Source organism: Lissotriton vulgaris, chromosome 1_2 (genome assembly GCF_964263255.1).
Source record: "Lissotriton vulgaris chromosome 1_2, aLisVul1.2, whole genome shotgun sequence".
In the NCBI taxonomy this organism is placed as follows: domain Eukaryota; kingdom Metazoa; phylum Chordata; class Amphibia; order Caudata; family Salamandridae; genus Lissotriton; species Lissotriton vulgaris.
This window is the reverse complement of record NC_141686.1, coordinates 240,698,236-240,711,465: the sequence shown is the minus strand read 5'-3', so window position 1 is coordinate 240,711,465 and position 13,230 is coordinate 240,698,236. Positions and strand designations below refer to the sequence as shown.

Sequence of the window (13,230 nt, the reverse complement as noted above, 5' to 3'; positions counted from 1 at the left end):
GCAATAACTCATCGTTTGTCCGTTGTTTGGAGGGTAGTTCAGGGTAGAGCGCAGAGGGGGTCCTAACAGGACATTGGCCTGCTGACCCCGATTCTTGGTTTTGTGTAGCTTCGTTTCTTTCTTTTATTTCCTCTTCTAGTTGCTTTGCGGCTAGGTGGGCTGCCTTTCGTAATTCTTTCCCTACTTTTGCTTCTTCTCTTTTCTTTCGTTGTTCCGTTTCTTTGCGCCACATGCCGAGACTGTCGAGCATGGTGGGCGTGGTCTTATTTTTCTGGAGCGCTATTTCTAATGTTTTTATTTTATTTTCACTAAAGGAACCTATCAGTGGCCACTGACTTTCAGGGTTCTTTTTCGTGTATTTATGCCATAGTCTAGTGTAAGCTATAGCGACTAGTCCATACTTAGTGAACATGTCCTTATTAGGGGTGCCCTCCAGTGGAGCTGGATGGTTCATCTCTAATAAGCGGTCCGGGCTAAACAGGCTACCAACCAGTGGGGAGAAGATAGGCATGACGGTTTACACCGGGGACAAAAATCTGCACTACCTATCTTATCACAGCGGGCAAAGACTAGGCAGAATATTTCTATTCTCCGTTGTTTGGCGGCGGTGAATACCTCAAACGAACCAATACCGAACAATCGGCCAATCAAACAATTCAGTGGGGAGAATAAGTGGGCACGAAAAGTTATCGCTACCCACTCTTTCTCTACCTGCAAAGAGAGACCTTGTTCTTCCCTGTTTGCAGACAAAGAATCTCCAGACAATAATCCACGAACGACAGTTCGGGAAACAGTGGGGGAGGAAGATAGGCACGACGGATTACAATGGGGACAAAAGTCTGCGTTACCTATCCTTCACTGTTTGCAAAGAGAGAGCCTGTTTGTTTTTCCCCGTTTGCAGACAGCGAATCTCCAGAGGTTTCAACAAAGCGTAATACTAGTATTATCCAAACAAAAACAATTTTCCTCAATTCGTCGTGTTTACACGACCTTACCCGGACCGCATGGACGGTTTCCTGTCCTCTGGATCCAGCGCCCGATCGTCCTCTCTCCTTCGTGATGTTCGCGGCACTCCTGATGGTTCCCAGTCAGGACCGTAGATCACTCGAGAGAGGTCTGTTCAGAACTAGTGAAGGTCGGATGATCGGCTGTCAGACGAGGGTCTATCGGACATGAGCTCTTCCCGATCGTTGCAGTCGTTCACTCTGTCATCGGGACCTCTCCCACTGGATCCACGTGTCGCTGATGGGCCCCACGCTTTGGGACGCCAACTGTGGAAAAAGGTAGGGCTAGGACCTTTCTCAAGATTTGCCCGGCGCTAACCGCCCTTGTACCATTCAAGTTTACCAAGCAATGAGGCAGGCGCCGGAGACCAGAAGGCAGGAAACAGAAGTTTATTCCGACGGAGCAGAACACATCAGATCAGACAACAAGGTATCATCTCGAGGTGCTCTAACAGCCACTCAGAGGCCTGGCCTCTTATACACTGGTTTATGGCATGTGACCTTCCTTTAATACAATCACAACTTTGTAAGGCATGGGAAAAGACATCCCCGTAATCCTCGTGTTAATCCCACCCCCATATACATTCACAATGGAGGTCCTCGACCTGCTGATAAGAGAGAGAGTCATCACGCAGCTGAGTGTTTTGTCGAGTCTTAGGATGTGTGCGCCTGATTATGTCACAGGGGGGTGGGGAGCCCTGGATCAATAGAGGGTCCTTTGAAGGAGAGCGACCTCGTGCAATAAGGGGCAGTAAATGATATCTCCCGGCTTAGGCAGTGGCCTCGGACCTGTGTGGACAGTCGGACACGGGGTGAGGGGTCATCAATGGAGTGGTATTCATGCCGCATGAACAATCCAGCGCAGAGGGGAGGTTTATCAAGAGAGGGGCATTCATGGGAGGAGAGGAGGTGTTGGTCAGGCGCTGGCGTGACTCCCAAGGACAGGGTCATGCAGAAGGGTGATGCTCATAAAGAGGAGGGAGGGGGAGCCAGGGTGCGCGGAGGATGCTTGCTGGGTCACAGGGGCGCGCTGGCGATCGATCGTGGACAGGGAGACCATGATATCTAAAATGGCTGCCGTGCGTGTAGTACATAGGTGACAAGCTGGCGCAGATAATGTTCAGATCGCAAACTAAAATTCCACACTTGCGCCGCCGGTGCGTCACTTTTAACATGGGAAAAAGTGACGCACCGGTGGCGCAAGGCCTTCATAAATAAGGCCCTTAGGATTTATATTAGTTGCTGCCTCTAGACAGACCAGTATGATAAGGGGAGTAGCAATTCTAGTTAAAGATCATTCTATAATTATAGGACGGAAAGTTGTCGACAAAAACGGCCGTTGGGCCATTTTAGAATGTAAAAATGGGAACAGACATTTGACGCTGGTTAATGTTTACGGAGCTAATCTGGATGACCCAGCCCCTCTGGCTGGAATTAATTTGGAGTTCGCTAATTTTTCACAGCCGATAGTGATATGTGGGGATATGAATATAAATTTGTCTAACAATGCTTTATTGGAGGGGCACGGAAATTATAAAGGCCGTAAACCGAGAGTTTTCAAAGCTTTGGTTAATTTATTAGTAGATCAAGGCCTAGCCAATGTTTGGGGAATGCTCCGGGAGGGGGATAATAGATTTACTTTTTACTCACATCCCCATAAAAAATTAGTCAGATTGGATTATTTTTTCGTCCCAGAATATTTGTTGGCAGGAATTAACATCAGAACTTATCCTAGAATCACTTCTAATCACTCCCCCATAGTGATTGATATACAGAGCTCAGCAAAGAGGGCAGCATCTCCTAATTTTTCTTATGATCGAAAACTTGGTCTGAATGAAGAGTTCAAAATTCACATGTAAAGTTGGATTCAATTTTTTTTTCTTAATAATCATGGTACGGCGAATACTGGCATAGTTTGGGATACTTTTAAAGCGGGCTTCCGGGGAGAATGTGTTAGCTTCTCATCTTGGCAACGTTAAAGATTAAAAAAAGAGCTTGATTTACTATATGAACTCCTGGTTAAGGCCGAGACTTTGCTAACCAGGGAAATAGCACAGGGTAAAACAGAGCTCTCCGAGGTCGAAAATGAGGTGGCTAAGGCCAGAACTAACATTCTTGGCTTTTGGGACAAGGAAATTGCTAGGAGAATTTTAACCTCTAGGATGTTAAGCTATGAGTTTGGGGAAAGAATTGGTAAAACTTTGACAGTTAGATTACGAATGAAGCAGACAGCGTGGCATATTAGCTCAATGATAGATGTACAGGGTAAATCGCATTCAGATCCAGAACGTATTCTTGGCATATTTCACAGTTTTTATGCCGGACTCTATTCTAGGGATGACAGTTTAGATCTTAATATGCAATGGCACGATAGAATGTTAGCTGGTTTGAAAGTCCTAGAACCCCTAATGGCGGAAGAAGTGGATTTACCAATAACTATGTTAGAATTAGAGATAGCAGTAAAGAGTCTTGCAGTTGGTAAAGCCGCTGGACCTGATAGAATACCCGCTGAAGTATACAGACTGTTTTTTAACATCTTAAAGGACGAACTGCTTCACGTAATTTTGGTAGCTCAACAGGGGAATCCTCCTTTTAGTTGGTCTGAGGCTACTATTGCGGTCTTCTGCAAGAAAGATAAACCTGCGGACAATGTTGGATCTTATCGTCCCATATCGTTATTGAATGTGAATAATAAGATCTACTCAAAGACCTTGGCTAATCGTTTATCCAAAGTAGTAACATCCCTAGTCTCACGATATCAACATGGGTTTATCCCCAAAAGAGGAACTGTGGACCATATCAATAAAGTTATTACGCTGTTCGATCTGGCAGCTGTAAACAAACGGAAATTGGTGCTTTTTCTGCTAGACGCAGAAAAAGCGTTTGACCGGGTGAGCTGGGAGTATTTATGGATACTGATGGCTAAAATGGGTTTCGGACAAAAATATATTAATTCTATTCAATCCTTATATGTCAAACATATGGCTAAAATTTCAGCCCTGGGAGCGCTCTCTGAATCTTTTAGCATCAACAGAGGGACTCGACAGGGCTGCCCATGCTCCCCGTTATTATTTGGGTTATACATTAATCCGTTCATAGAATTATTAAGTCAGAACCCCTTAATTCCTCCTTTTAGAGTATCTGATTTTTGTTTCTCGGTATTCGCTTATGCGGATGATATCACGGTGGTTACCGATAGACCAGATACTGCTATTTTAGAGATCGAGAGGTTGGCACAAGAATTCGGAACCATAACCGGTTATAAACTTAATGCATCAAAGACACAGATTTATGCTCAGAAGCTATTAATTGGGAGGATGAGAGAGTGGTGGGAGAGGTTACTTATCTTGGTATACGGATTAAGACAAATATGACTGAATTGCTTGATGTAAATTGGAACAGGGTATATGATAAAATTAAGGCTTCTCTTGAGAGATGGGATCGGTTATTCTTGACCATTATTGGACGACCAAATGTTATAAAAATGAACGTTTTACCTAAAGTGCTCTATTTGTTCCGTTCAATACCCTTGGAATTTCCAAAACCTAAGTTAATGGCTTTACAAGCATTATGTGGAAAATGTATTTGGAGTCTTGGGAAACCTAGACGGGCCATGAAATGTTTGATGTTACCGATGGGAGCTACTATAAGCGGACTCGATTTAAAATATTGATAGGAGCCAATAAGACTTGGAGATGGCTGATTCGTACTATTGGTTTAGGGAAGCTGTCATACTACACTCTCTTCGGCACACCAAGATTATTGCCTAAGATATTTTTGGATGGAATGGCCATGAAATGGCAAAAAAGGGTGTGGCATGTTTGGGGGATTTCTTTTTAGTGGATGGCAAGTGTAAATCATTTTTGGAATTGAGTGAACAATTCAGTTTACCAAGAAGCTATTTCTTTAAATTTTTACAAATCTGGGATTTTCTTACAAGACATAAACTTAGTTTACAAAAGCATCAAGTTGTTGAGGGTATAGATCGCCGGGTGAAGATTGAAACAATGTATAGACTGCTTGTGGAAGAGAAATCGGACGACTTGGAGAGAATAAGGGCAAAATGGGTTGATAAGTTAGCGGATACTGAGCTTGATGTGGAAGATCCGATTTTACTCTCCAAAGAAGTCTTAATGTCCGCTAACTTAAAGGCGCAATTTTTTAAAACTTTGTTTGATTTATACTACACACCACACCGAATGTCTAAATGGGGAGCTGGCTTTGATGGAAAATGTTTTCGGTGTAAAACAGATCACGCAGATAGCTTACATATTTTCTTTTCTTGTCCCAGATTAAGAGGGTTTATATATGATATTGAAAATTTTTTGTCTTTGGTGCTCAAGGTTCGAGTGGCGATCACTTCCTCTATGATGATGCTGGGGAATACCCCTAAGGACAATCGTGCTGATGGACTAGATTGTTTTCGTTATTTTATTTTTTTCACTATGACTGTAGCACGGATATGTATTGCTTCAGAATGGCTTCAGGAAAATCCACCTTTATTTCAGCAATGGCGAGTACGAATGTATAAATTATATAAGTTGGAGTGGGGTCTTTTCTCAGTCACTGGGTCTAGAAAAAGGAAAAAAATTTGAGTGAAAATCTGGGGGGCTTTCTCAGATTATTATGAAGATTGAAATTGTCATTCAATTTTATGAAGACCAATTTCGTATATGTAAGCTATGTATACAAAGGATAATATTGTGCCTCCTTTTTGTTATGCTTTGAATGAATTAAGCCATCTCCTATGTGATTTTGTTGTATAAAGGTTTTAAGATGTATTATGTTGAGAACCAATAAAAATAAATTCAAAAAAAAAAGAGGGCGAAGTTGTGCTCTCTGAGTCAGTCGGACTTGGTTTGGAGGGTGGATGTGCTATCCTTTCGCTGGGAGGGGCCTTGATGTAAGCCTTTTCTCCGATTGCTTTGATTCAGAGGGTCCTTATGAAGGTCAAGTTGGACCGGGCGTCGGTGATCCTGGTGGCACCAGCCTGGAGCTGGAAGCCTTGGTTTCCTCCGTTGTTACAGTTGGCGTTGGGGCCTTAATGGCCGTTGCTAGTGGTTCCATGTCCCCTGTTGTTTCCCCCTCTGTCCTGGGATTATCTGGTCCAATTACATCAGGTGGGTTGGCTGTTGAAAGGATGAACCTCATGGCTATGGGAGGTGGCTCAGTTTATCCTACAGTCCCATCGCCCTTCTAGCCTTAAATCTTATGCCCGGCATTGAGTGTCTTTTCAGGGCTGGGTTGCGGATAGGCCCTGGTATGCATGCAGGTCGATCCAGTGTGTGTCTTGGATTTCCTGAAGGATGGGTTCGAGTTGGGGCTGGCTGTTTCCTATTTGGTGGCTCAATAGGCTGCGGTGAGGGCCTTTCAGGGTCCGGTCCGAGTCTGTTTTGCCTTTGGTGTCACTGGTGTTGAGGAGTTGTTTTCTCTAGAAACCGGTGGTCAAGTCCTTGGCACCGGGTTGTGATCTTCCATTGGTGCTGAGGGCTTTGCAGTCTGCTCCTTTTGAGCCTCTAGAGAAGGTGTCTCTGTGTTTGATGACGATCAAGGTGGTTTTTCTAGTCACTATTACCTCGGCCAGGAGAGTTGGGCTCGTTGCTTTGTTCTGCCCCTGCAGTGACCTACAAAATGAATCTCATGACATAGACATACGCTTGCCTCAAGCAGGAGGCTTTGGTGAGTTTTAAAGCCAAACATCTGGTCACCACAGAAAGTGTCAGTGACACTGACACTACACCTGTTGAACAGTGGCAGTTGCTGAAAAGCAACATGAACAACAGGCAAGGCAGCACCACGCGAATAATTGTAAGGGCGCTGCCAGGGATGATCTGTGACAGGCAGTTCACTAGTCCAGACTCTGAGGCAGCACCGCACCTCGGGTGACTTTAGCACTCCTACCTCAGGCTTCTGTGGCAGGTCGAAGGAAAGCAAGTAGGGCGGGCCGGGTGGACGAATCGCTTTGCAGGGTGTGGTGCTTTCCAGCTGCACTCCTGCCACCGCAGTGCGAGTCCGGGTGTTGTTGGCAGCCATGGTGGGCCTAGCTGGATCGGGTTAGTCGAGCCAACGTATTCATTAGCTCATGAGTCATCAGGCAGCAACCACTTTTCTGAATTTAAGTATTTGAAGGTGCACCGAAAGAGAGTAAATCAGTCTTTGTAGATTTTCTTCCTATTCTTTCATTATTCCATTCTTTCATAAAAAGACAGCCAACGCGCTTCATTCCCAAATCACAGTTTGTGGAACTTCCTCAGGGCTTATGAGATAAATATAATGATGCACCGTAGCGGATATGTAGAAGATAGCAAATGAAGTTAAAAAGCTGCAAAAGGAATCCAAGATGAGGATTTGCCACCTTGATAAGTGGATCCGGTCATCAGTTCCGTGGCGCTGTTTGTTATCTATGAATTTAACTGCTGACTGCTTACATGCCAGGAGGTAGCCTAGGCTATATACCTACCCACTCACCCTTTAACTATGAGTCTGACAGAACTCACACTGTCTCCTCAATGTCTCTGTAGTAGCCATTGGCAGGCACTACTTGAAGTTCGGGAAATGTATGCCACGCTGTGATTGAATCCAGTGCTACATAATTATATACAATATACAGGCTTACATACGGATGTATGATGTTACAAGGCATACCATTACAACTAAACTATTACAACGTAAGATCCATTACAACGCATGCTATTACAATGCATGCTATTACAATGCATGCCATTACAACGAAGATGCTTTTACAACGCATGCCATTACAACGTAAGTATGGGTAAGTATTTTTTATTTTACTTAATGAGAATGAAATAGTAGTGAAAATGTGCATACTGTAGGGTTTAAAATTACCATTCTAACTCCAGGGGGGTGTAATAGTATAGTAGGTTCTGGATACTGTAGGGGTTAAAATTACTATTCTAACTCCAGGGGGGTGTAATAGTAGGGTTAGTGATGGAAAGTGTAGGGGTTTCATTAAAATAAATGAAATTAAAATTAAAATCAATTAAAATTAAATTTAATTAAATTAATTAAAAAATTGTAAGTAAATTAAATTAAAATTACATTAATAATAATTAAATTAAATACTTACCTATACTTACGTTGTAATGGCATGCGTTGTAATAGCATCTGCGTTGTAATGGCATGCGTTGTATTAGCATTAAGCATCGTATTTAGCCCCCATGAAGTCTGTAAAGAGAAGTCTTGCCAGAAGTGCGAACCGCGCGCTGCCTGCCTGTACCACTCAACTTTAGTGTAATTAAAATGAGCAGCTACCTCTCGGGCCACAGCGTTTTGGCATAGGCTAATATGCGTGACCTCACATTTCAGTCCAGTGATGGAGACTACCACACTGAAATGTGTGTCTAACGCTTAATGCGTGGTAGTTGGCAGGGCTGCAAATGAAGCAAACCGCTGGTTAACTGCTGAGGATTACCTGCTCGCTGGGTCTCCTCAAGGGCTCCTTTCTCCTGGGTGTGCCATAGTCAGAAGTCACCTTGAGCAGACCCCTGAGCCTGTTCTATAACATAGTGAAACTGCAGAGGCAGGTGGAGCCGGATGGTTCCACACCGCACCGGAGCAGGAAGACCTACACTAGCCTCCTGGTGACCAAGATGGTATTCACAACAGTAGAGGTCTGGTGTATAATGTCGTGATGGATTAAACCCAGACCTTTTGACTGGGTGTGAGTGTTTGATTGGTTCAGATGCTCCGTCCATTACCACCCCCTTTTGTACCGCTTTTGGCGCCATAAGTGTGGCAAGGTATGCTCAGACGTGAGTCCTTTGCTCACTTTGCCACTGGATTCAAGCAAGCCGGGCTGAAGACGGCTGGATTGCCAGAAACCGGTCCTCGGAAGCTTGTTTCCGGTCCAGGGAAGGCATGGCTTGGCAGTTCGGGCCGGACTGTTCCCATGAGGCACAGGGTCAGACTGATTTGCATATAGCCATGTCTGAACTGGGGTGGCAGAGTGGGCTAAAGAACGGTGATGGATTAAACCCAGATCTTTTGACTGGGTGTGAGTGATTGATTGGTTCAGATGCTCCGTCCATTACCACCCCCTTTTTCACGCTTTTGGCTGCCATAAGTTTGGCAGGGTATGCTCAGACGTGAGTCCCTTGCTCACTTTGCCATTGGATTCAAGCAAGCCGGGCTGAAGAGGGCTGTAATGCCAGAAACCGATCCTTGGAAGCTTGTTTCCGGTCCAGGGAAGGCATGGCTTGGCAGTTCAGGCTGGACTGTTCCCATGAGGAACAGGGTCAGACTGATTTGCATATAGCCATGTCTGAACTGGGGTGGCAGAGTGGGCTAAAGAACGGTGATGGATTAAACCCAGATCTTTTGACTAGGTGTGAGTGTTTGATTGGTTCGTCCATTACCACCCCATTTTGTACCGCTTTTGGCCGCCATAAGTGTGGCAGGGTATGCTCAGACGTGAGTCCCTTGCCCACTTTGCCACTGGATTCAAGCAATCCGGGCTGAAGACTGCTGGAATGCCAGAAACCGGTCCTCGGAAGCTTGTTTCTGGTCCAGGGAAGGCATGGCTTGGCAGTTCGGGCTGGACTGTTCCCATGAGGCACAGGGTCAGACTGATTTGCATATAGCCATGTCTGAACTGGGGTGGCAGGGTGGGCTAAAGAACTGTGATGGATTAAACCCAGATCTTTTGACTGGGTGTGAGTGTTTGATTGGTTCAGATGCTCCGTCCATTACCACCCCCTTTTGTACCGCTTTTGGCCGCCATAAGTGTGGCAGGGTATGCTCAAACGTGAGTCCCTTGCTCACTTTGCCACTGGATTCAAGCAAGCCGGGCTGAAGACGGCTGGAACGCCAGAAACCGGTCCTCGGAAGCATGTTTCCGGTCCAGGGAAGGCATGGCTTGGCAGTTCGGGCTGGACTGTTCCCATGAGGCACAGGGTCTGACTGATTTCCATATAGCCATGTCTGAACTGGGGTGGCAGAGTGGGCTAAAGAACGGTGATGGATTAAACCCAGATCTTTTGACTGGGTGTGAGTGTTTGATTGGTTCAGATGATCTGTCTATTACCACCCCCTTTTGTACCGCTTTTGGCCGCCATAAGTGTGGCAGGGTATACTCAGACGTGAGTCCCTTGCTCACTTTGCCACTGGATTCAAGCAAGCCGGGATGAAGACGGCTGGAATGCCAGAAACCGGTCCTCGGAAGCTTGTTTCCGGTCCAGGGAAGGCATGGCTTGGCAGTTCGGGCTGGACTGTTCCCATGAGGCACAGGGTCAGACTGAGTTGCATATAGCCATGTCTGAACTGGGGTGGCAGAGTGGGCTAAAGAACGGTGATGGATTAAACCCAGATCTTTTAACTGGGTGTGAGTGTTTGATTGGTTCAGATGCTCCGTCCATTACCACCCCCTTTTGTACCGCGTGGTGTATAATGTCGGCTCACCAAAGGGCACCTACCTGCTAATATTTATGTCTGAGCAAATTTGAGGAAAATACCGGGAGATTTGCTGGTCAAGGTGGGATGAAAATCCCTTCTTCAGTTTCCACCTGGAATGCCAACTTGTTCTAGAACTCATTAAATGACCGTGCCTGTCTACAACTAGCATGCCAATGTACAATACCTCTCTAAGAAGCCAATGCACAGTGACAAAATACCCCTCCCAAAACCTGGACAGTGACGGTATCTGGGTTGGGAAAAGGACAGTCATGTTGAAGCTGAAAGTGGACCCGTTGGACCCAAAAGGAATCCACCACCACCTTCTAGCTTCACCCTAGGGTGAGACTCAAGTTACCTGTACTACCCAGGGCAGCCCAAATTGTGAAACAAATGCATCAAACTGGGCCACATCACCAAGAACTGCAAAGTTGCAAGAACTGCAAGCAGGAGGGGCACATGTACAGGATTAGCAAAGCGGAGGTAGCCTGCAACTCTGCAGTGAAGTAGGCCACCGTTTCAAAGACTGCTTCCACAGAGCCCGGTCCTAGTCTCAGGGGGATAAACCACCCTTGACGGAGACAGAGGAGTGGGTCACCTCGTCAAGGCCTCCAGTCCATGAACTCAGGAAGGTGAAGGAAACCGGGGGAGGAAAAAGGCCCCAGAGCGGACAAACCCAACCAACCAACCTTGGAGTCACAGTTGCCCGAGGATGCCCCACCTGCCATCCCATAGCCCTGTGAGCCAAAAATAGTGGCCCTCCAACCTGCCCCAAATAACCAGGGAGAAGGCCTCAGGAACTCAGGAAAAAGAGGCAAATCAACTCCCACACATTGAAAAAACCCACTCCTGAGCACCTACAACCCCTACTCCGTGCTCAAGGAGTCAGAAGAAGGACAACACCCAGAGATGGGAAGCCCGGACGACAAACACACCCAGGTGACTAAACTAAGGGAGATGAGGCAGCTAGCAAGCATCATGGAGGCTTCCCCATCCCCAGGAGGATTAGCAGTTCAATAGAGAGAGAGATCTCCACAGATGATGACAAAAAAGGATTGCCCCTCATCCCAGAGGCAGAAGAGTTCAAGACAAGTGAAGAGTGTGAGTAAGCCCTCGAGCAACGCTAAAACAAGCATTTACAATGCAACGGTCTCGCCTTTGCAAAAGTTAGAGCTATTGCCATTGTAAATGACAGAATTTTTATTTATGTGTTGGTTTTGAAAACAGATAAATAAATGGCATTGTCATTTACAATGTCAATAGCTTAATCTCTCGCAAATGCGACACCTATTGCATTTGTAATGCAATAGGTCACGTATTTACGCACGTTTGAGGTATTGACATTGCAAATAACAATGCGTTTTATTTATGTTTCAAAAACCAAAACATAATTAAAATGCCTCTCACACTGCTGTCTCTGTCACACTGCTGTCTCTGTCACACTGCTGTCTCTCCCTAGAACACACATATGCTGTCTCTCACACTGCTGTCTCTCTACACACACACTGCTGTCTTTCTTACACACAATGCGGTCTCTCACACTGCTGTCTCTCATACACACTGCTGTCTCTCATACACACTGCTGTCTCTCAGACTGCAGATGTGGGTTTCCTGTTCATATCTGGAGGGTGGGTGTGTGTATTTTTTTTTTTACATACTCCCCAGGGCATTAGTGGTAGCTTCAGAAGCTTTTGTTTTGGGGGGAGGGATGTTAGGGGTCAGATCTCAGCCCAAAGCCCCGACCCCTCTTCATGACCTTGTGCCCTCATGCCTCGTAAACGCAACTGGCTTATGATTTTGTCTCTTTATCGACACATCTCCTATAAGATCCTCCCCCCAAACCCTTCCCCAATTGTGAAATGTATCTGCAAGTTGGCATGCCTGGGCAGTAATTTTGTGGCAGTCAATGGATCACTGCAAAAATGCAGCGTACAATTCATTCATTTTCTAGTCCACTGCAGGCAGGAAGCGGATAATGCAAAAACTGAGATTTTGCACCTGAATCACATTTGCATACTACGGCTAAGAAAAAGAAAATAATTGCCCACTGCAAAGCGCAAGTTTAGCCCTGGCCCCTTTGAAAGAGAAGTCTCTGTGCCATCCTAACACATCCACCTGCCCCCATGGATGACACTTGTGAAAGAACTGAGGACAAAAGCAGGAAAAAGGAAGACAATAATGTCAGAGTGGGAAATTATTAAATAAACATTACCTCATCGTCCCTCCCTCGCTTCCCTTCCTTACGAAATTGAGGCATCCCTGCCTCACCAGACACCCGTACCCACGTGATTTGTCACGTGGGGACTATATATAGCCCCCAGGCCCCTCATACCTCCTGTTTTTTTTCTGTCTCACCACGGTGAGACGCGCGTCCCACGCGCTGGCCGTTCTGCGGAGCTGCGGTCATTTTCTCTATCTTGAGGGCTTTTCCCTCACTTGCTATCGCCATCCTGGGTCTGGCGGCGCCAACCTGGTGTATGCGAGCCTTCCCCACCGCATTGGTGTTTTTGCGGTGCACTTCTCGGCGGCTGGACGGTCGGGTTCCGGGTGACGGAGTCACCGGCCCTGAGTGGCTGGGGCTGTGGTTCCGGTTCGGATGGCCGGAATGGAGGCGGCGGCTGGCGGATGTGCTGTAGCGTCTCGGCTGGCTGTTTCCGATGCTCCTATGCGGTAGGGGCCTCGTTTGAGGTCGTTTTTTATACATTTTAATGTTTTTGATGATTGGTTTCATTGTCTGCGAGGCTTCTTTATTGGTTGCCTCGTGTATCCTTTGATTCTATTGGGTTTCTCCTGGCTGGGGCTGTGTTACACATTATTT

The 13,230-nt window shown here is 46.0% G+C and overlaps 1 pseudogene; it reads left to right on the top strand.

The window, feature by feature from the left end:
• Positions 1–3,412: 3,412 nt before the first annotated feature.
• Positions 3,413–11,432, top strand: LOC147736421 (uncharacterized; annotated as a pseudogene).
• The last annotated feature ends 1,798 nt before the right edge of the window (positions 11,433–13,230 follow it).